This window comes from Equus caballus, chromosome 5 (assembly GCF_041296265.1).
Source record: "Equus caballus isolate H_3958 breed thoroughbred chromosome 5, TB-T2T, whole genome shotgun sequence".
Taxonomy (NCBI): Eukaryota; Metazoa; Chordata; class Mammalia; order Perissodactyla; family Equidae; genus Equus; species Equus caballus.
Genome location: NC_091688.1, coordinates 13,872,163 through 13,893,990, shown reverse-complemented (window position 1 = coordinate 13,893,990; position 21,828 = coordinate 13,872,163). Strand labels below are relative to the sequence as shown.

General features: G+C 48.0%; 1 long non-coding RNA gene across 1 annotated transcript; it reads right to left on the bottom strand.

Annotated features, from left to right (window-relative positions):
- Positions 1–11,667: 11,667 nt before the first annotated feature.
- Positions 11,668–13,942, bottom strand: LOC138924227 (uncharacterized). Its single transcript, XR_011439032.1, has 2 exons — positions 13,736–13,942; positions 11,668–12,797 (listed from the first exon to the last, which is right to left on the bottom strand). It is a non-coding gene; the product is annotated as an uncharacterized lncRNA (long non-coding RNA).
- Between the last annotated feature and the right edge of the window lie 7,886 nt (positions 13,943–21,828).

Sequence of the window (21,828 nt, the reverse complement as noted above, 5' to 3'; positions counted from 1 at the left end):
GTGTGTTGGTTGGTAAACCATCGGGACGTTGAAATCTGCCGTGGTGGGGTGGCACGGAAATTGGCACAAATGTTACAAATCAGCAACTCCCTCAACCCTGGCCACAACTGCGTGTTAAACATTCACTGCCACACCATGCACGTGAAGCCATTTCTGATCTGGCTCCGGGCCTCTCTCCAGGCTCAGCTCCTGTCACTTCCTGCTTCTCTCACACCAGAAATGCCAAAGGATTCACAGTTCCTGTCTCCTGGCCTCTGCAAATGCTGACCCCTTTCCTCGGCTCCTTTCCATCTTTCAAGATTCAGCTCCCATGTTGCCTCCTTTATCCCGTGGGGTCCTCCCCTTGGCGCCCCGCTCCCATCCTCTCCCTGCAGCTCCAGGCCCTTGAGATGGGCCTGTGGATTCATTTCGTGTCTGAGTCAGGCGATCCTGGTGTGGGGCGGGGCCTCTCCAAGCTCCTGCAGACTGATCTCCCAGGGTGGGTTTTGTGCTTTAAGGACAGTTCTGGTGGGACCAGTCGGAAGGTGATGCCGTCTTTGAAATGAGAGGGAAAATTCTGCAGAGCTTCCTGGATGAGGTGAGGTGGGGTGAGGCACAGCAAGAGCAGAGACAGCGAATGAAAGAGGAGACCCCCTCACGGGTGCTGAGGCCTGGAGCCTCCCTCTGCCTGGCAGTAGCTCTGGCCTGTGGTCCACCTTGGTTGGGGAGCGAGGAACCCATCCCGCAGCGGGAACTGGTCCCGAGGCCTCTGGGATGGCTCCAAGATGTCAACACACAAGACCAGGCCTCAGCCGCCTGCTGTCTGTGCCGCTGCTCCCAGCCAGAGCCTCTTTCCAACCCCGCGGACTTGTCAGCAGGACTGGAAATGGTGACTTGAACAAAAACTTTAAACTGCAGGGAAAATTTTCAGGGCTACAGAGAGAAGAGCTGCTCTCGAGAAGGGTCTCCCTACCCCAGGGATGACGCTGTCTCAGGTGTTCAAAACTTGCTCCTGCCCTCAACTCCATCGGTTCTTGTTGGAGAAAAGGGTGGTAGAAGATGAACAGAAAAACAGGGGAAGATGCCAGCCGCGTGGGCCCCTGGACAGCTCTGCCTGCCTTCTGGATGGCGGCAATGAGGGGGACGGGCAGTCGGACAGCAAGCTGGGGCTGGCAGAGAATGTTCCCTGACGCTGTTTCTTACTCTCTCTGTCAAGCACCCCATCACAAGCACTGTTTACTTTAGAATTCTAAATGCCATTTAAAAATTCTTATTGACAATTATTGTGAAGTACACAAGCCAGTCTTCCTGACAGAGGTAGGACGCTGTTTCCATCCCCACCAGGAGACTGCTTAGAACGAAGTGGAAGGCTGGGAGCCAAGGTGGGCAAGTCACCCCCGCCCAGGACAGCCAGAAGTCCTGCCCAGGTGCCTGTGCCCACCACAGGCCTCCTGGTTGGGCGGGGCACTTCAGCTGCCTAACCTCTCTGGTTTTAGATTTTCCTCAGAATGGCCAAGATTTCTTTTCCTGGAAAGCCGAGAGTCTGTTTTTCCTGAACCTCTGGTGCCCATGCAAGCCGACCATCGCCGATATCACCACTGCTTCCCTGGGAACCACTCCAGGGTGGTTGACTTGGGAGCCGCAGACACTCTTTTGCTCAAAAGCATCCGTATCTGAGCCAGGTGTGCCTGCCAGAGAGGAGAGCTCTGGGAACGTGAAGTGCCTTAGCGGGTTTGCTCTGGGGGCTGAAAGCAATGAAATGCTTTTGTAGGATCATGTCAGCCCCTCCTTGTTCTTGTCGTTCTGGCCTGAGAGACTCAAGCCTCACGTATTTCCTTGTGTCTTCCCCCTCCCCCCACTTGTGACTCAAGTAGGTCACGGCCCTGCTACCGTCACCTTCACCTTCACCTAAGGAAAAACAATGGAATTCCGTTTATGACTTGTGGACATGGTGTCAGCCCTTGGTGCTGTCTCTTCCTCTTGACATAGGTCACAACCCTGCACACAGCTGCTAGGCACTTCCTGTGGGCAGCAATTGTGCTAAGCAATGAATAAGCACCATCTCGTGTAATCGTCTCCAGTCTTGTGAGGAAGGGAAGCACCATTATCTTCACCATTCTCCAGGTGAGACTCAGAAAGTTAGGAAGCTGGTGGCCTAGTTTGTAAGTGGTGGAGCCAGGATTTGAACTCAGATCTTTCCGACTCGGGGGTATAATACTGCCTTCCTGTGACCAGCAGATGCAATCTGATTCTGAAGTTCAGGTCTGACTTGGACTAGTCTTTGGATGATAGACAAACCTTACAATACCAGTCTCCTCTTGAGAAAGAAGGAAAATGCCATCCCTGGAACATTTCTATCAGCTCATATCAAAAGGTTAAAGTTAGTGCAAAGTTTACCAGCTACTGACAAACGCTGAAGTTCTGCTTGTTTTCTCTCTGCAACCTGTGTTTTCCCATCTCCACTCACCTGGGAAGTAGTACATTGACTCATCTGAAATTGATGTTATTATAGGTAAAACCAGTAAAAATATCAGCCATGTCATGTGATTCACGCTAATACCAGCCATTGCAACCTGCAAAGCCTGCACTATCTTTACTGCCCTGTCTCCCCCCACTCCAGCCAACAGTCCTTCTCGTCCACATTTTGCCCTCACTTCAAGGTTCAGTTCAAATGACGCCACCTCTTCCGAGAAGACTTTGCTGAATTCCCATCTGGAAAGCATCTCTCTTAGCCTTTCACAGCACCTTGTTCGCGTTTCTAGTCATCGTTTTCCAGGAATTCTGGTTATTTTTCTATATGTGTACATGCTTTTGTGCTGATGAAGGAACCACGTCTAATTTATCCCTATCAGACTGGCTCTTAGCATATCTGGCACATGGGAGGTGCCTGTTAAGAGTTTGTTGAGCTCCACTATGTGGCTTCCTGATCCTTGTAGGGACAGGGTCTGTCCCAGGGCCCCACACTAGAGCTGGAGGAGAATCTGGGTAGGGAGTGAGGGGGTGGTGGGAGGAGGTGGCCTCCCACTCCTGACCCCACAAATTCCCCACGCTACCCCTGCACTCTCCTGGGAGGAGGATGGTGAAGACGCGCCTCTGGCCCTGCTTGGGCGGAGAGGGGCCCAGGAGCCCTCTCTGGGTCAGGCTGAACCCAAGGATCAAGTGAGGATGACTCTGGAGGCACCAGAGACAAGGCTCTCTTAATGTCATTCTACCTCAGAGAAACTTCTCCCAAATCCGTTTGGATTGGCAGAGCCGTGAGCCGTGATTTCGGTCATTGCCTTGCGTAAGGTCTTAGGATGTGGTCTGCTGGCCAGTGAGTCAGAAGGCAGGTGGCTCTGCGCTTTCCCCCACTGATTGCGTTCTGGAAAGAAGCCTCTGGCAGCCCTTCCCTCCCAGGCGGGGGAAAGTGGATGGGATTAGTGAATCTGTACTTCCTCCAGAGAGGTGGAATCCGCACCTGCTGGATCTGCTTTCTCTCTAGAAACTGTCAATTCTCGAAGACTGGCCTACCTTTGAGGGGCTCATCTTAGGCCCAACAGAGCTGCGGCTTTCACTTCACATCTCCTGGTTCCCTCCCCCGCCCCCAGACCTCTTCTGAAAGCATGACTGGAAAGTGAAGGAGGCAGGATTTTAAATGGCTGACCATCTCCATTTCTTTGTGGGCAACCGCCCAGTGCAGACTCTGGATCCGGGCTGGTGGAGCCAGCATGCGGAAGAAGTGAGGCGACGGGGAAGAGCACAGGCTGAGGGGCCGGGCTCCTGGGTGTTCCATGCCCCAGCTGCAGGCTCTGGGCAGCAGGACCCCCCCAGATCCCTCTGCACCTCACTGTCACCACTGGCAAATGAGGAGAGAGACTCCCCTCCTGTCCACGGACCTTGCCCCCAGGATAAATGAGAATGCAGGTGGTGCAGGTGGTGCTTTTGAAGACCATTTAGGGGCACAAAAGCCAACCCCAAACACATATAAAAGTACCTTGAAAAATCATAAAGAGCTGTCTATGCGTAAGGGATCGATATTGTCCATTTGTTCCTTGACTCATTGATTGAACGCCTGGGAAATGCGAGGCCATGTGAGCGGTGCTGGGACACAAAGGTGAGGGTTCCTAATCTCAAGGACATCAGACAGCAGTGGGGGAGACAGACAGACAGACAAAAATGATAACCAACGCTAGACGAAGACACAGGCTCATGGGAGTGTGAAAGAGATTGGGTGTTGAGGAGCCGGGAAAGTGAAGACTCCTGGAGAAGGAGGCCCCAGAGAATCTTGAGTGGCAGCAATTTACTGCAGGAAAATGGTTAGGGTGGGGAGGGAAGGGCCTCCAAGCACGGGAGCAGCACAAGCAAAGGCTCTGAGTCAGAGAGACAATGGCACCTTTGGGGACCTGCAACTGGTGTACATGGCGAGCGGGAAGGGGCAGGGTGAGTGGCTATGAAGGTGGGCAGGTCGGGTTATGCAAGGTCTTGTGGGCCAGGCATGGATCTGGGAGTGAGCTCTGGAAATAAGAGGATGTCACTGAAAGTTTTAAGCAGGTGAGTGACAAGAGCAGGTGTGGGGTATAGGGTAGACCCCTGTAGCAGCAATGTGCCTGGCTGCCTAGAGGACCCCCCCCCCCCGCCCCCACACAGCATCCTCCAGGGCAGAGAGCCGGTGAGGACACAGCTCCATCATCATGGAAGCAAGACAATGGGAGACCCAAAGTAAGGTAGCAGGAAGGGGGCCTGTGTGGATGGAAGCAGAGAAATGGAAGAAGTACTAAGGAAACTGAGTGTAGAGACTTTGTAAGTAACTGGCTGAATGGAGTTAGGGAAGGTAGGAGGCGGGATGGCCACTGGGTGAGGGCAGCCAGTGAGGATCTGGTGCCATTTTCGGAACTGGGGATGCAGGAGGAAATGAGGGTAGGGAAGAAGATGAGGAGTTCTGTTTAGGGTATCCTGAGCTTCTTTCCTTTTAAGTGGGAAATAGCTTTTCCCCCCTTTATACGAATAATTTGTTTCATTGCAATTTGCTTTGCTACGAAAAAAAAAAAAATCAGGACACAGAAAAGTAGATAAGGGAATAAAAATTCCTCTTAATTCTGTTACTCAGAGATAGTCAGTTGACATATTGGTGCATGTTCTTTCAAATCTATTTTTTTAAGTATATAATTTTTAAAAACATAATTAGGAATAGAGTATAAAACTGTTTTTAAAACTTTTTTGGTGAGGAAGATTGTCACTGAACTAACATCTGTGCTAGCCTTCGTCTGTTTTATATGTGGGATGCCACCACAGCATGGCTTGATGAGCTGTGTGTAGGTCCGTGCCCAGGATCTGAACCTGCAAGCCCAGGGCTGCCAAAGCAGTCGATGTGAACTTAATCACTCAGCCACCAGCTGGTCCCTGTTTTTAAAACTTTTGATGCTCAGCCGTAACCCAGATCAATATAACCAGAATTGCTGGGGTCGGGGACCAGGCATCAGTGTCTTTTAAAGCTTCCTAGATGATTCTAATGTGCAGCCAGCATTGAGAACCAGTGCCCCCGAGACAAGACAGTACAAGACAGGAGAGGACAGCCAGCCGATTCCACGCTGTTCTGAAGGCTCCAGGAAGAACCCCAAATCCACGTGATAAGGGGAGTCAGTGACCATAAGGCATTTAGGCTTCTACCTAATGGAATCAGACCAAATCATGATTCAAAGAACTGAGGAAAAGACAGTATTTTTAGATAATCTGTTCAAACCCTCTGGCTGCTTTGCCGTGGGTGACGGATGGTGGGGAGCCACTTCAGTGGTCGAATTAATACATGAAAACCTCAAGACTCGGGCTCCACAGCAGGTCATCAGGACTGAGGATGTCGTCAGTCACGGAGCAAGGTTAACTTTGGGACCTAGCAAGGAAAGGGATTCTGAGCTCCTGGAACGGGCACTCACCTCCGCAGAGAAAGAGGAGAAGTTGAGGAGGGGAAAGAGTGCCTCCGACTCACATGAGAGCTTCGAGTCCAAGAATTGTAAACATGCGCAGGCTGCCAAATCTCACTCTAAATATATTCCAATGACCTCATGTTTTCATATGCAGTGGAATAAAAAGAGGTATTTTTATTCATCTTGGATGACAGCACCTCGAGCTTTTATGGGAGCGTCGAGAAGTATGAGTTTAGCCGAGAGCTGCAGTCAATATTTCAACCATTTAAAGCCATCGGAACAGGCCCATTAAAGGCACGGAAGGACAATTATTCGTCTTCTTGCAATCAGACCCTCAAATGTATTCCCAAATGTCAGCAGCAAACCCCCCGCCCCCCGGGGAGGGGGTCTCCGATCGAAGACCCTCTGAGGAGAGCCAAGGCAGGCTTGGGAGGGAGTGGCGCGTGTTCTGAGGCGATTAACGTTTCGGTTTTGGCCTCTGCATCTGAATGGGCTTCATCTGTTACTCGTTTTCTCTTTGGCCAAAAAGACCACAGCTAATGTCCCAGAGGAGAAGGCTGGAAATTTTTCTGAAAGGCCTTTTAGGTGAAGCCGAGGGAGAGGGCAAATGAAGCTTCACTCCTTTTATGGCCATATCAAGAGAGAGAGAGAGAGAGAGAAAGGGGCAGAGGCAGAGACGGAGACAGAGACAGCGAGCTTGTCTCTTTTCCCGACATCTGTGGAGCCTCAGCTCTAAACTGAGCTGCACAAAGAGTCGACCCTAAAACCAGGGTTCTCTCCGTGAGCCCTGGGGCGACAGGAGCATCCAGCAGCCCTCACCCCCAGGCCTCGCCTCACCCCCGCTGGAGCCTACGCTCCTGCCCGTCTGCGCATAAATCAAGCAGCGGGGTAGCTCTGAAACATGACGAATACCTTGGCTGGCTCCTGCTTGAAAGGACACGGAGTGAGGAGAGGGAGTCTAAAGTAACCATGCCTTGGCTGGAAGGGCGGCCAGAATTTAGTGTTCCTGGAGCTGCCCCAGCTGCTCAGACGGGAGCTGCCAGGAGCATCTTCCCTGGGGCAGCCCCAGCACTCCTGCTCGGGGGTGGGGGGGCCCTGGTGTCTGTCAGGAGCATTATTCAGAAATTCTTGGACACTCCCGAGTCCTCACTGTGAGCACGGAGACAGGGCCTGGGGAGGCTTGGTCTCAGCTGGAGGTAAAGCCCAAGATTTGAATGCTGCCGTCTTCACAGGGAGTTCTCCCCGAGGTGGTGTGTGTGATGCGCGTGTGCGAGTGTGCGCATGTGTGTGTGCACCCCGGGCGGGAGGCAGGACAGGCCGCCAGCCCCTCTGAGGATACAGGTCCAGGTGTCTCCAGCCCTCAGGCCTGGGGGCTGGCTCAGTGCTGGAGGGCTAGGGTCTCCCTCTCTCTATGTCCTAGTTTCACCAGCTTCCCCAGCTCCCTGTGTCCCTGGCCCCCTTGGTTCACTTTCAGTGGGTCAGGACACTGCTGGAAGGACCCTCGTAGAGCCTGCTCTACCTTCCCCACCAGGGACCACCCAGAGCTAAAGCTGGGGGTCCCGGACGTCCCTCTCCTGACGTCTCTGTCTGCCGGGCCCTAAGGCCTGCCACAGGCCACTGCAGGCGGCTCCTGAGTGTCCAAGCTCTTCTGCCAGGCAACGCGGTCCTGACCACACAGGACTGCTTCGGGCTTCAGAAGGCTGCAGTCGAGAGGTTCTTTCTGTTTTGTTCTGATCTTGAAGGTCAGGAAGAGGTGGTTCCAATTGCACAGCCCAGAGAGTCCAGGCACTTGCATCCAGGGGAGGCCCTCCGAGATGCTCCCTTAGAGCAGAGTTCTGCCGGGGATCTGGCCTCAGCTGTGACAGGCTCATGAGTGCACGAGTATCAGCAGGACTGCCTCCCTGAAACCGTTAATAACGTTAAAATATTCACTCCTCTCTCCAAACCTCCTCCACACTTAAAAGCATTTTTTATGGAAGTATTTTTTGCGTTTTCTTAAGGAAAGAAGGACTGTGGGACCCTCAAAGCAAGAAGACACATGTTACCACCCCCCTCCCCTCTATTCTGCCAAAGCCCGCTGCTGACCGCAGGGGCAGTCCTGGCTCGGAGCTGGCCGGTGGAGCACTTAGCTTTCCTGAGGGCAGGGGCAGATCACCAAGGCGGGCCTGCGTGCAGGGGCTTCCTGTCACCAAAGCCTCACTAATGCAAATCCATTTTTCATTAGGAGAAAATAAAACTCACAAGTGACATCAACTGAAAAATGCTCTTTGAGAGCAAGCTATTTCCATTTAAAGCGAGCACATGACAGCTGGTGACTTTTAATGGAAAGTAGAATTTGCTGGGCTGAATTACTATCAAACCACTTGAGAATTTGTGTTTTTAATTTTCCTTTTTGGAGAAAGGCAGTGCTCTGGAGTCCAGAAGAACAGATGCGGAATGGAAAGGTCTGGTCTGGTCTCTATTGCGGCCTTAAAAGACCCTGGACGGTCCTCAGCAAGATTGTGTTCCAATATCTGGGTACATTAATTTTCTTCACCCTTTACTTGAAGCTCACTTAATAAGCTGGTTCGAAAACCAACGCCTCTGTCCCACCGCGCATTTGGGCTCTATACCAAAACAGCCGTGTGCGTGCTGACAACGCCCCACCATTCCCCTACTTAGTAGGAAATATCTGGTATGAAAGAATCCAGGGGTGTTTGCTGTGCACTGAATGTTTGTGTCCTCCCCAAGTCCATATTTTGAAACCCTAACTCCCAACGTGATGGTAGTTGGAGGAACATTCTTTGCGAGGTCATTAGGTTTAGATGAGGGCATGAAATTGGGGCCCCCATGGTGCGATTAGTGTCCCTTTAGGAAGAGCAAGAGACCAGAGCACTTGCTTGTGCCCCCCGCCCTGTCTCTGTCTCCACCAAGTGAGCACACAGCAAGAAGATGCCTGGCTGTGAGCCAGGCAAAGAGCTCTCACCAGGAGCAGAATCTGCTGCTACCTTGATCTGGGACTTTGCAGCCTCTAGAACTCTGAGAAGTAAATATTATGTAGGCCCCCCAGTCTACGGTATGTGGTATGTTGTTACAGCAGCCCAGACTAAGACCGCATTCAAGCAGGCTAGAAGGGGCTCTGTTAGCATGACCTCCAGGGGATGAGCTATCTGTCCGCCTGAGCTGCATCAGATAAGAAAGAAAAACCACATGAGATCAGACTCTGGGCGCAGTCAAGTCTGCTTCAGGCCAATGTGAATTCAGTTCCTCTTTTCCTCCAGGACCTTCTAGCACTTTTAGAATCTATAACACATTTGTTGTCTGTGTGGGCAATAGCATCTCCAGGATTTAGGGACATAGTCAGAAGGTGTCAAGTGTTGAAGGAAGAAGCTAATGGAATCTTCACAATATAATTGAGATTAACTGTCTGCAGATGCAACCTGCCCTAGGGGAGGTTTTGCCAATAACATTGCTTAGGATTTCACGGTTTGCTGCATCAAGGTTAGATAACCCATTTTATTGGAAGGTTAAATTACATGAAGTAATGCCAAAGTAATTCGTAATAAGCCATGTTGTTTGAAGAGAATTAAATGGGCAGGCATGAAAGATCCTGTACAGAGCCTAGAAAAAGAGCGTCAGAGAGTAAAAATCCAGTTAGTGTTTCTCCAGGAGTGTCAAGGGAATGGCAGAGAAGGCATTCCAGACACCCCCCCGAGTCTGAGCCACACACCCCTCAACATCTTTCCCCTGATTCCTGCTTAACAAGCAGTTTTCATGCCCTGTGGTTTGATGCTCTCTTGCAGGTGTATCACGCTAAGGAGGATGTCTTCTTGGAGGCTGACCGCTTTGCCGTTAGGTAATGCCCTTCCTTATCCCTGAACACTTTCCTTGTTTTGAACCTGCTCTGTCTGGAACTAATACAGCTACTCCTGCTTTCTTTTTATTAGTGTTACAAGGTACGTATTTCTCCATCCATTTATTTTTAACCTATATGTGTCTTTATATTTGAAGTGGGCTTCTTATAGACAATATATAGTTGGGTCTTGTTTCTTTTTATCTACTCTGATGATCTGTCTTTCAATGGATGTGTTTAGACCATTGACATTCAAAGTGATTATTGAGGTACTTGGATTCATGTCTGCTGTATTTGTTACTGTTTTCTCTTTGTTGCTGTTGTTCTGTGTTCCTATTTTTGTCTTCCATTCTTCGTCTGCCTTTTGTGGTTTTAACCGAGCATTTTGTATGAATCCATTTGTTCTCCTTTCTTAGCATATTGGTTATACTTCCTTTTTAAATTTTTTTTAGTGGTTGCTCTAGAGTTTGCAATATATGTGTACAACTAATACAAGTTGACTTTCAAATGATCCTATATCACCTCAGGGGGATGTGAGTACCTCATAATAACGAAAGAATCCTAATTCCTCCCACCCATCCCTTGTGTCTCTGTTGTCATTCATTCCCTTATATGGAAGCAAATATACATGTATGATATATACAGGCACACCTTGTTTTATTGCGCTTTATTGCATTTCACGGATGTCATGTGGAGGGCAAGACCCTCCACTAGCAAAAACATTACAGCTCACTGAAGGCCCAGATGAGGGTTAGCATTAGTATTTTTAAATTAAGGTACGGACATTTTTTTCAGACGTAATGCTATTGCACACCTAATAGACTAAAGTATGGTGTAAATACAACTTTTATGTGCACTGGGAAAACAAAACATTCATGTGACTCACTTTATTGCGACATTCAGTTTATTGCGGTGTTCTGGAACTGAACCCACAATATCTCCACGGCATGCTGAGGCAACAGAAGCATACGTAATCAAATACATTGTTGCTATTATTGTTTTGAAGAAACTGCTATCTGTTGATCAGTTAAGAATAAGAAAAATACAAATTTTTTTGTTTTGTAACCTACTTTTTCTCTTTGCTTTTTTAATTGAGGCAACATTGGTTTATAACATTATATAAATTCAGGTGTACATATAATTATATTTTGACTTTGGTAGAGCCTACCTTGCGCTCATCATCAAAGTCTAGTTGCCATCTGTCATTAAAATTTTAATTTTACCTTCACTCATTCCTTCTTTGATGCTCTTCCTTTTTCCTTTCTTTACATAGATCTAAGTTTCTGACCCATGTTATCTTTTTCCTCTCTAAAGAACTTCTTTTAACTTTTCTTGCAAGACAGGTGTACTGGCAACAAATTCTCTCAATTTTTGTTTGAGAACATCTTTATTTCTCTTTCATTCTTGAAGGATAATTTCTCAGGATACAGAATTCTAGGTCGGTGGTTTTTTTCTCTCAACATTTTAAATATTTCACATCACTCTCTTCCTGCTTGCATGGTTTCTGTGGAGAAATCAGATGTCTTTTTTTTTTTTTTTTTTTTTTTTTGCTGAGGAAGATTTGCCCTGAGCTAACATCTGTGCCAATCTTCCTCTATTTTCTATGTGGATTTCTGCCACAGCATGGCTGCTGATGAGTGGTGTAGGCGTGTGCTGAGGAACTGAACCCAAGCCACTGAAGTAGAGTGTGCTGAACTTAACCACTAGGTCACTGGGCCAGCCCCAGATGTAATTCTTATCTTTGCTCTTCTATAGGTAAGGTGTTTTTTCCCTCTGGTTTTTTTCAGGATTTTTTATCTTTTATTTTCTGTTATTTGAAAATGACATGCCTAGGTGCAGTTTTTTGACTCTTGTCCTGCTTGGTTTTCTCTGGGCTTCCTGGATCTGCGGTTTGGTGCCTAGCATTAATTTGGGGAAATTCTCAGTCATTATTGTTTCAAATATTTCTTCTGTTCATTTTTCTTTTTCCTCCTTCTGTATTCCCATTATGCATGTGTTATACCTTTTGTAGTTGTCCCACAGATATTGGTATTCTGTTCTATTTTTTTTCATCTCTTTGCTTTTCAGTGTTGGAGGTTTGTACTGAGATATCCTCAAGCTCAGAGATTCTTTCCTCTGCTGTGTCCGGTCTGCTAGTAAGCCCATCAAAGGCATTCTTCATTTCCGTTACAGTGTTTTTCATCTCTAGCATTTCTTTTTGGTTCTTTCTTAGGGTTTCCATCTCTCTGCTTACATTGCCCATCTGTGCTTGCATGCTGTCTGCTTTATCTGTTGGATCTCTCAGCATATGAATCATCCTTGCTTTGAATCTCTGGGCTGATAAGTCCGACATTCCTGCCACGTCTGGTTCTAACGCTTGCTCTGTGCCCTCAAACTGTGTTCACTGCCTTTTGGTGTGCCTTGTAACTTTTTCTCAGTAGCTGGACATGATGTACTAGGTAAAGGGAATTTCTCTCAACAGCCCTTCAGTAACGTGGTGGTGAGGTTTCGAGGAGGGAACGTGCTCTCTGGTCCTGGGATTAGGTCTCAGCCTTTTGGAGAGGCTAAGCCTCTGCACTGTGAATCTCACAAGAGTTTATCAGTTCTTTCCTCCCCATTGAGGTGGAACAGGATGTCTAGAGTGGGCTGGGTTGGGTATTTCCCTTCCCTCCAGTCAGTTGGGCCCTGATAATGCTCCAGGAGGTCAGGCTCTGGTTAACTAGTTGTCCCTGAGGACAAGCGGTGTTAAGGACAGAGTGTACTGGCTTACATCAGAATGGTTCCTTTCCCCTCCTGCTGCTGGACGCACGCGGGGAGTTTTCTCTGATATACACTGTGGGAACCTGATCAAGCTCCTGGAGGTAAATCTCACAATACGGTGCCCCCACCCATGACTAGGGCCCCCTGGAGCTGTTCACTGTGAGCTGTCCACACTGCACCTCCAGCAATTCCTCAATTACAGTCAGGTTTTCCCACCCGGCACTGGTTCCGGGGTGGTTTCCACTCACGATTCTGCTCTGGAAGCCATGAGCCCCTGTGTTCGCCTGTCTGTCTCTCCAATCCTGAGGGCGGTGGTTTGTCCCTTGTCCTCCCCTCACTCGTGGATCCTAGAAGAGTTGATTTTTTTAGTCTGTTCAACTTTTTACTTATTGTTAGGATGAAGTGGTGACTTCCAAGCTCTTTACATGTGGAACTGGAAACAACAAGCAGTTTTCTAAATGATAATTCAGTTTCTTTGGGGCACAGCACAAAGGGGTGCTCTGGATAAGTAACTGGAAAGGTATGTCTTTCACTGTAAATTAGTTCAGTTGGCATTCTGGTTTTTACATCAGTCTACTGTGAGTTTGGTTGGCAGGATTCCACCCCTTGAGGCTTGGTCAACCTTGTGTGGACTGATTACGTGAGGTTTCTGAAACCTGAAAGTTAAGGGCCAGATCTAGACCAAGGCCTGTACCAAGGCACAGACACCCTTTGAGGCTCCGCTTGATTGGGCAGTCAGCTATGGAACATCATAACCTGGCAACTCCACACCCACAGTTGTCGTGGTTCCCACTTGCTGGTAAGTTACTTTGTATATATAGTATTTTGTCTTTCTTATATATTTCTTCCCCCTCCCCTCCCTTAGATTGAGAGATTTTCTGAAGTAAGATGCTATTTGGGGCTGATTAGAACTTGCAGTGTTTACATTTATTCCCAATTATATAGTTATAGGTAATTATTATAGCAAATCACCATTATGAAAGGACAAACCTCTCAACCATCCTATAACAAAACAAAACAAAAAAATGGAAGAACTTGCAGTCATAGCAACAGCAGCACCAGGCCTACGGTGAGGCCTGGAGTGACACCTGGGAGAAGGAGCATGTGCGGGAAAGAAGGGCTTTGCCAGATGCACAAGATGCGGGGTTTTGGTTGCAACACTGGCTAGATGCATGAGTCTGGGCAAGACCTTTCAACCAAGACTCTACTTTCTCATTTATAATAATGCAAATAACAATTCCTATGTCACGGGGCTGGTGAGAGGATTGCATAACATGACACGTACCGAATGCATGGCGCAGCATCTGGACGTAGAGAGATGGGTGAACGTCAGTCCTCCTCTCCTTCAACGCCCAGGGCACGGCAGCACGGAATGAGTGAAGTCTCTGTGAAGGCTGCTTCCAGTATCCTCAGGACGCGACCTCTATAGATGGGGTCCAAAAGCATCCTGGATTCCCATCCCGGCTCTCTGTTATAGCTTAGCTCCAGAACGCTACAGTTTCAACACAAAGGGAGAAGAAAAGTCTGTGTGCAAACGATAGCATAAAATAAGGAACTGTGAAGTCGCGCTTCCCTGTCAGAATGGAACAACTCCTGACCGTTTTGTTAGGGAGTGGCCTCTGTCCAGCTTATCTTATGGGAAGCCCTAGAGAGAGATTGTACTTTAAATGTGCTTGATTGTACCTTCGGCTGGTCGCCAGTGTCTGATGTTTCCCAGAGAAAGAGCAAAGCAGCCACTTTGCACAGCAGACAGGTCTTCACAAACACACACACAGCTCAGGAGGCGTCCGTTCCAGCTGACAAGGAGCAGAACCGTCACCCTGGCAGCTCACGTCTGCTGTGTGGTCGTGGAGCCCCATGCTTTGCATCTTCCATGCATTATCTCATTCAGCCTCACAATAACCCTGGGAAGGAGGACCCGTTTCATACTGACTTTGCAGAGGAGGAAACAGGCTCAGGAGGTTACAGTACGGTTGACAGAAGGGGTCGAGCGAAATGGGCAGTTGAATGCGGAGGGTACTGGGAGCGGAGGCCCCACGTTTTTCCTAGAAAGGGCATCGTGTTGTCACTGAGGGCCAGCCTAGCCCATCGACAGATCAGTTAATCATCATTACCGTGGTTACTGCTTAGCAGAGGGTCCCCCGGTGCGTGGGACATAGGAGCATCCTTGCTTCACAATGCTTCTCGGTCTTCTTTCCCCTGCTCCCACTTTGGGACAGGCTCTCATTCTCTCTCCCTTGGAGCGTCACTGCTTCCTGCCTGTCCTCCCAGCTGCACCCTCCAACTCCTCATCCTGGCAGTTAAAGTCTTGAGCAGTTCGGCTCCAATGTACTTTTCCAACTTTATGTCCTGCCATCACTCTTCCCAGCCTAATTGTATACTTCCAGTTCTTGCTTTCAATTCTCCTCTGCCCCTAAATCCTATCCACATGTCAATCGCACCCTGTCCACCCAGCCTCTGACATCTCTAGGCCACTGTGAGTGCTTCTCCTTCTGAAGATGCACAACTTGCCGGGTCTAGCAGGTGCATGTGGCATTTAAGCAATTCAGGATTATTTGTGCTAACTGCCCTGTGTTTTGTATGTGTAAGGAGGTCAGAAAACTTCAGGGACCAGACACAGCACAACACAAGGCCCATCGGAGGTTCTGGCCCTGCACAGCCATTAGAAAAAAAAAAAATTACATTTGCATGATGACAGCACACAGATTTTTTCAGACACTGTCCTTACCAAGAATAACAAAAAAGGAAGCTGCTGGGTTGTTCTTTCTTTGAGTCACATAAATCACAACATCATTTGCTGAGCTTTTGCGCGGCTAGCTCTGGGCACCAAAATGGCAAGCTACAGCTCTGAAAGCCCGCGTCCACCAGGGTTGAGAACCAGAACAGTCTGAATCCTGGCTCCACCCTGTGCTGAGTGACATAGGCAAATTCTTAACCTCTCTGACTTTTCCTGTTGTGACTTGGGAAGACTTCTCCCTACCTCACAGGGTTGTTATAAGGAATAAGTGAGATATTGTGTATAAAACGAGTAAGATTATAACCAAGGTTTCAGTGATTATATGATGAATCAAATTGCTAAGCTTTTGTGAAAGACATTGGCAACTTAGAATGGTAGCTGTGGGGACGTAGTGAGGAGGCGACAGGACTAGAGTAGGGGCAGGCAGGAGCCCAGCTGCTTAGTCCCCTTTGCCTGGGGTGGGTCTGGGCTCCGGGGCAGGGACTGGGTGAGGGGGAGGTGTTGCCCCCACACAGGGAAGTATGTCCCTTCTTCCCAGCGACCTCCCTCGTCTGACCCCACTGCTGGCTGCCACGCTGCCTGTCTCGTGTGGCTCATCGCTCAGCAGGCCCGCGGCCACCCCCGATTCTTGGTTGCCGCTTCTCAGCTCTCCTGCTTGCACGAGCCCTGGGCCAGAGACCGTCTCCCATTCCCCAGACTCTGGCAGAGAGCAGGAGTTCAGCACATACTCGTTTTTATTGGACATTCCCAAGTACATACTTTCCAAGAATAAAAGAAGAAAGACTTCTTCCTAGACCGACTTGCTCACCAACAAACGGATAATGAAGAGGTTGCAAGGCAGCCACTGGCAGAGGTTCAAGCGGCTGCTTTTCTTGAGCTCCACACAGAGGTGCAGTGGGTTCTGCTTCCCGACAGCAGTTACACAGCTCAGGGCAGATGGAGGAACAGCAAGGCCAGGAGAGGACTTGCTTCGAGCGAGGCTTCGGCTTTGTTTGGCAACTGTTGACCGGATACCATAGCAGCACGCCTTGCCCTGGTGTGGCGTGTGACAGAGGCCTCGTCAGCCAGGCACGGAGAATGGAAACATTTGAGAGCAAAAGCCTAATTATTTTAAGGCACATCAAAACAAAAGCAATGAGAGAAACAATCTGGCTTTAACAGTTTATGAGAAGTCGGCATCTCTGAAGCAGCCGGTGCTGTTAACAAAGGGAGAACAGGGCTCGAAGAGCAGCAGCCGGGGGGTGCACACTGAACTGACGCCTCGAGGCGGCGACGGGTCAGCCTCCCCACTGACTCAAGAGCCAGCAGGGGCCCGTGTCCGGTTTACCCAAGGAAAGGAACAGAACGTCCCGCCGCTCAGGGGCTGGGGCCGAGGCGGCTCAGGGCACTGCAGCCACGGGGGAGGGCACAGCCCGGCCTGCGCTCCACCCCCCCAGCCTCTGCTTTGGGGGGTTACATGTCAGTGGCCTGTGGCGGTTGCATTTCTGGCCCTCTTAAGAAAAAAGCACACATGGACCTTTAGTACCAGCTGGTTGTACTTTAAAAAACTGATATATCAGGGGAGAGGGGGCACAAGCAGAAATCTTTCACAGAGATTTCTCTATGAAAGTATTTTTTACGACATTATTTCTTACCAGTGCACATAAAGTCTTAAAGGTGGCCTGCCATTTTTCCCTTCCTTGTTTATTGTCCTCTTTCTATCCTTTCTCCTCTTTCTCCCCTATTTCCTTTTATTTCTTTAAAAAAAGAGATTATTATTATACACAGGAAGCTCAGAAATAAGGCTCTTCTTGGGTTGTGTTAATTCAGCAGGACGAGGAAATCACTAAGGACCCAGGTTCTTTCCATCTTCCCCTTCTGCTCTGAAGACATCTTTGCTTTCAGGCCAGCTTCCCTCTGGGTCGCAAAATGGGAGCCTCAGTTCCAGGCACCACATTACAACACCTAGGTTGGTCAAGAAAATTGGTCAGAAGACTATAGGGAGTGGTGGGCACTATGGTGAGCTGGAGTGAGTGGCCCTGCCTAAGGCATTCAAACACAAAACAATTTTTTCCCTGTTACTCTAAAATATTTTATTTTATTGTTGTGAGAGGGGGGGAAAAGGGAATCATGGATGTTCTGAAATAATTCCTTTGTGAGTAAATACATTGTTACACACAGTTGAAACAGCTCCAATCCTGCAGAAGTCAGCACTGAGCTGCAAGGAGGAGGGGTGATCTGCCTGGGATCAAAGGTGGCTGAAGACGTCCCCAGCCCCAACCCCACTGCCACTCCACAGCGGCTGGGAGCCTTGTTGCTGCCCAGCCACGAGCTCTGCCTCCTCAGCAAGATCCCAAGCTTCCTGTCTTCTCCTTCCCGGCCCTCCTATCACCCAGCACGTGGACCACGCTCCCCGCGGCAGCCCCTCTCGTTCACAGGGATGAAGCTGCACACTCACGGCTTAGGAGGGTCCTCCAGGGCCGCCTTCTAATCCACTTCCTCATTTCCAGTGGTTCTCAAAGTGCGGTCCGCAATCCAGACATCGGCAGCACTTGGGGCCTTGTTAGAAGTGTACGTTTTCAGGCCCCACCCCAGACCTGCTGAATCAGAAACTCTGGAGGTGGGACCTGGCAATCTAAGTCTTAACAAGCCCTCCGGGGGTTCTGGTGCCCTCTAAAGACTGAAAACCACTGTCCGAAGTCTCTGAAAGGTTTAGAGACCAATAATCCAAATATTGGTTGCCAACCCTGGCTATACATTCACATCATCTGGGGAGCTTTAAAAAAATGATTACTGCCTGTACCCTAATGCCCCCGCCCTCCAGCTCTTACATACTTGGTGTGATGTGCACACTGGCCTCTGGGACTTTTAAAAGTTCCCTCGATGATTCTAAATTGCAGCCAAGGTGGAGAGCCACTGATTTAAATAAATATGAAGGGAGACAACTGTACTGTAAACGATTAAGTAGAAATCCAAAAGGGAGACACATATGACAAAAAATGAAATAAAGCTTAACCTGAGAGGTTAAACGTAGAAATAGACGCAGGAGGGAAGAGAGATGATTTGGGTTAGATGCTACTGGAGATACTCCACTCCCACAACTTAAATTAGGCTGGAAAGCTCACTACCTCCTTCAGAAACAAGTATACACTGATGGTTTCTAAATTGCTGTGGGTTAGTGTTACTTGAGAAGTCCTCTTCATCACTTCAAAACACACAGCTCACTGTTACGAAACGCTCTCATCATTTGATGTGTCCCCTTAACTGTCCTTTTCCCTTTTCTGTGAGTTCAGACAGAGGAAGTAGGTAAAAGCAGCTTGAACTGTAACGGAGCGACTCAAGTCACCCTCAGACAGTGGGATGGGCCCCAAGGAAAGTCCCTCTAATGCAGAAGACCCTCTTGCCACCAGTCGGCTCAAACAAACGGCATCTACCGACTATTTTAACTGATGTGAAAAGAACATAAACCTCTTCTTAAAGAAGGAAGAACGAGAAACCAGAAATGAGTCTTCTTTTAAAAGGCGAATCAGTTTTAATTTAGTAAAACTAAGGAATCACATGAAATTTATGTTACCCAAGTGCAGTAAATTATCTTGATTTGGAATGAGACACAGAACTTCACTAGCTGGCTAGTTAGGCTAGAATCAAAGGTCTCAATTCAAATTGCACCAGCCCACACTTGGCAATTTTTCTTAGGTTGTCATCCCAAAGACCCAGGGAGATGCCACCACACTCAAAAGTATAGTCATTTATCACTTTCAAAATAGAAATTCCATCCCCATATTTGTATGGTTGTTAGGACTTGTTAAAATGTGCTTTAGGTTGCATAAGGTCATAAAACATGGCTAGTCTAGAACTTAGTGCCTGGTAGAGGATCATCGATTAACTGATTGATTGTACTTACTGTCAATTGCTTAGGATGGAAGAAACTCACAGTGAATCTCCAGGTTTTTCTTCCACAGCTAATGGAAAAGAGTTCTGCTTTTACATTAAAATCTCAGAATAGTTTCTGGCAATAAAAACAGCAGCTTGCTTGTCTGTCTTTCTTCTGCAACAGCTTAATATAGATGCTAATGGTTTCTGAATCCAAACTGGACGAAAAACTTGGCTTTGAGAATTAGGCAATAACAAAGCAAATTCAGCAACTGTTCCTTTGGGTCGAGCTTGGGCTCTAGGCAAATCAGCCCAGATCAAATTCATACTTTACTGTGCATGAGGCACTGTCCTCAGAGTCTGATCTACCAGATGTGGGGTGGTGTTCAGAAGTCATGGTTTTAAACAGCACCCCATGTGGGTGAAACACTGGTCTTAATAACTAACAATAATAAATGGGGCTTCATTTACAGGGGGCTTCTCTTCATGTTTTTCTCTACTTGCCACTATGTCTGTGATGAATATACCTGGCTTATCTCTTCTCCGTTCACTGTGACAACTATGCAAAGACCCCTCTCTTGTTCTACGTAAAATTTCCCCTTCACCCCATCCCACTCCCCGCACCTGTCTCAGGAGCAGAACTGGTAGGTACAGTGTGTACACGGCACTGTCTCTGACCCTGACGGTGCGTCTGACGTGCTAGCCCTGCTCTAGGGGCGTTAGATGTAGGAGCTAAGTTTAGCCTTACAATCTATGAGGTGGGTTCCGTCATTGTGTACATTTTACAGACGACGAACTTGAGAAAGAAGGTTAAGTCACCCGCTCAAGGTCATGCAGCTAGTATGTGATCCAGTGTTGGATTTCTTTTTTTGCTGAGGAAGATTTTCCCTGAGTTAACATCTGTTGCCAATTTCCTCTTTTTGCTTGAGGAGGATTCACCCTGAGCTAACATCTGTGCCAATCATCCCCTATTTTGTATGTGGGATGCTGCCACAGCATGGTCGCTGATGACTGGCCTAGGTCCACGCTGGGACCCAAACCCGGGCTGCCAAAGTGGAGCACGCCAAACTTAACCACTAGGCCACCAGGCTGGCGCTAGGATTCTTAATTCTTATGTTCTTATATACATAATTTCCCTAAGACCGCCCAAATGCTCTCTGGCCCGGCATCACTGGTTTACACCCGTGCCTGCATGTATGATTCCAGTTTTTCCTGGCCTCACCATAACTGGTATAACCTGATCTCTAATTTTCACCAGTTTGATAGATGTACTGTGACAGCTGTCTGATGACTTACTTTGCATTTCTCTACTAGTGAGGCTGAGCATCTTTTCACAGATTAGCCACACAGGCTTCCTTCTATAAATTGTTTACTCATATCCTTTAGCACATTTTTCTACTGAATACATTTTCTTACTGACTTGCAAAAATCTCTTGTATATTCTTGACATGAATCCTGTGTTTTAGAAACTTCAAGTATTTTCTCCTAGTTTATCACCTTACTTGCAGTTAATATGACAAGAGAATTATACTGGACAGACCATTAGAACCAGATAAGGAAGTCCACTAAGGCCGCTGGATATGGGCACTAACAAAAAAATCAACAGGAGCCCTACACATGAGCAACAGCCAGTGAGGAAACGCACCAGGAAAGGTCCTATTAATAGCAGAGACAAAAACCAGCTCAGCTAGCAGAAAACTAGTAAAAGATGTGTGAAACCAGAAGGGAGAAAATCGTAAAACACTCAGGGACATTAAAAACCCTAAATAAGGGGAGAGACATTTCGTGTTCATAGATGAGAGGAATAAACTTTTCAGAACTGTTAATTCTCAAATTAAGCTATAAATTGAAGGCAATTCCAATAAAAGTACCAATGGGGTTTTCACTGAACACGACACACTGATCCTAGAATTCACAGGGAAGACAGAAGGGTCAAGACCAGCTAAGGCAAATCTGAAGTACAATGTAATCACCTCACCAGATAGCTAGACTTAGACAGCGACACAGAAATGAAGGCAATATGGTCCTGGCTCAGGGACAAACAACTAAGGAAACGGAAGGGAACCCAGAAACTCGGCAGGCATATATGGAAACCCATGTAAGACAAAGGCGGCACCACGTTGAGACAGAGACGGGCTGACCCCATCAGAGAACTGTCACTCAATTTTGGTTCCAGCACAGGGACAGTGAAAATTTTCAAAGGCTACTAGAGAGGTGAGAAAATTGTTGAAAACTGAGTTATGCTTTGCCCAAACACTGGGTGTTCGGTCCTGTCTGGAGGTTTCCCAAGTCTTAGAGGTAAGCTCATGTGGAATTCTTAGGGCATAACCAACACTCCAGCCAGTGACTTACAAGAGACTCGACACAGGTACTTCTGTACTTCCAATTTAAGGCTTCACAGGCAGGAAGGCGCATTCTGTTTACAGAAAGGGTAAAATGTGAAAAAATGTCATGTCTCAGAATTCATGAAATACAGTGTTAGCAAAGAGGGCCTCTTTGGGGACTGCTCATAGCATGTCACAGACTTGGAGTGGGGAGATGGAGTGGGAAATATTATACCCTTGACCCTATTCCCCAAGACCCCATCTGTCAGCATGCCAGGGTGCATCCTTGTTCTGGGACAGAGAAGAGCCCATGAGGTTTACCCAGGCAGCAGCTTCCCATACCAACAAAAACCTTGCCGACTATTTCAGGAGGAGGAAAAAAATCAAGTTAGAGCATTTATTTAAAAGCTAAGGATATAATGACAAAAATGTAAATATGGTAACAAATTATCCCCACACAATCTA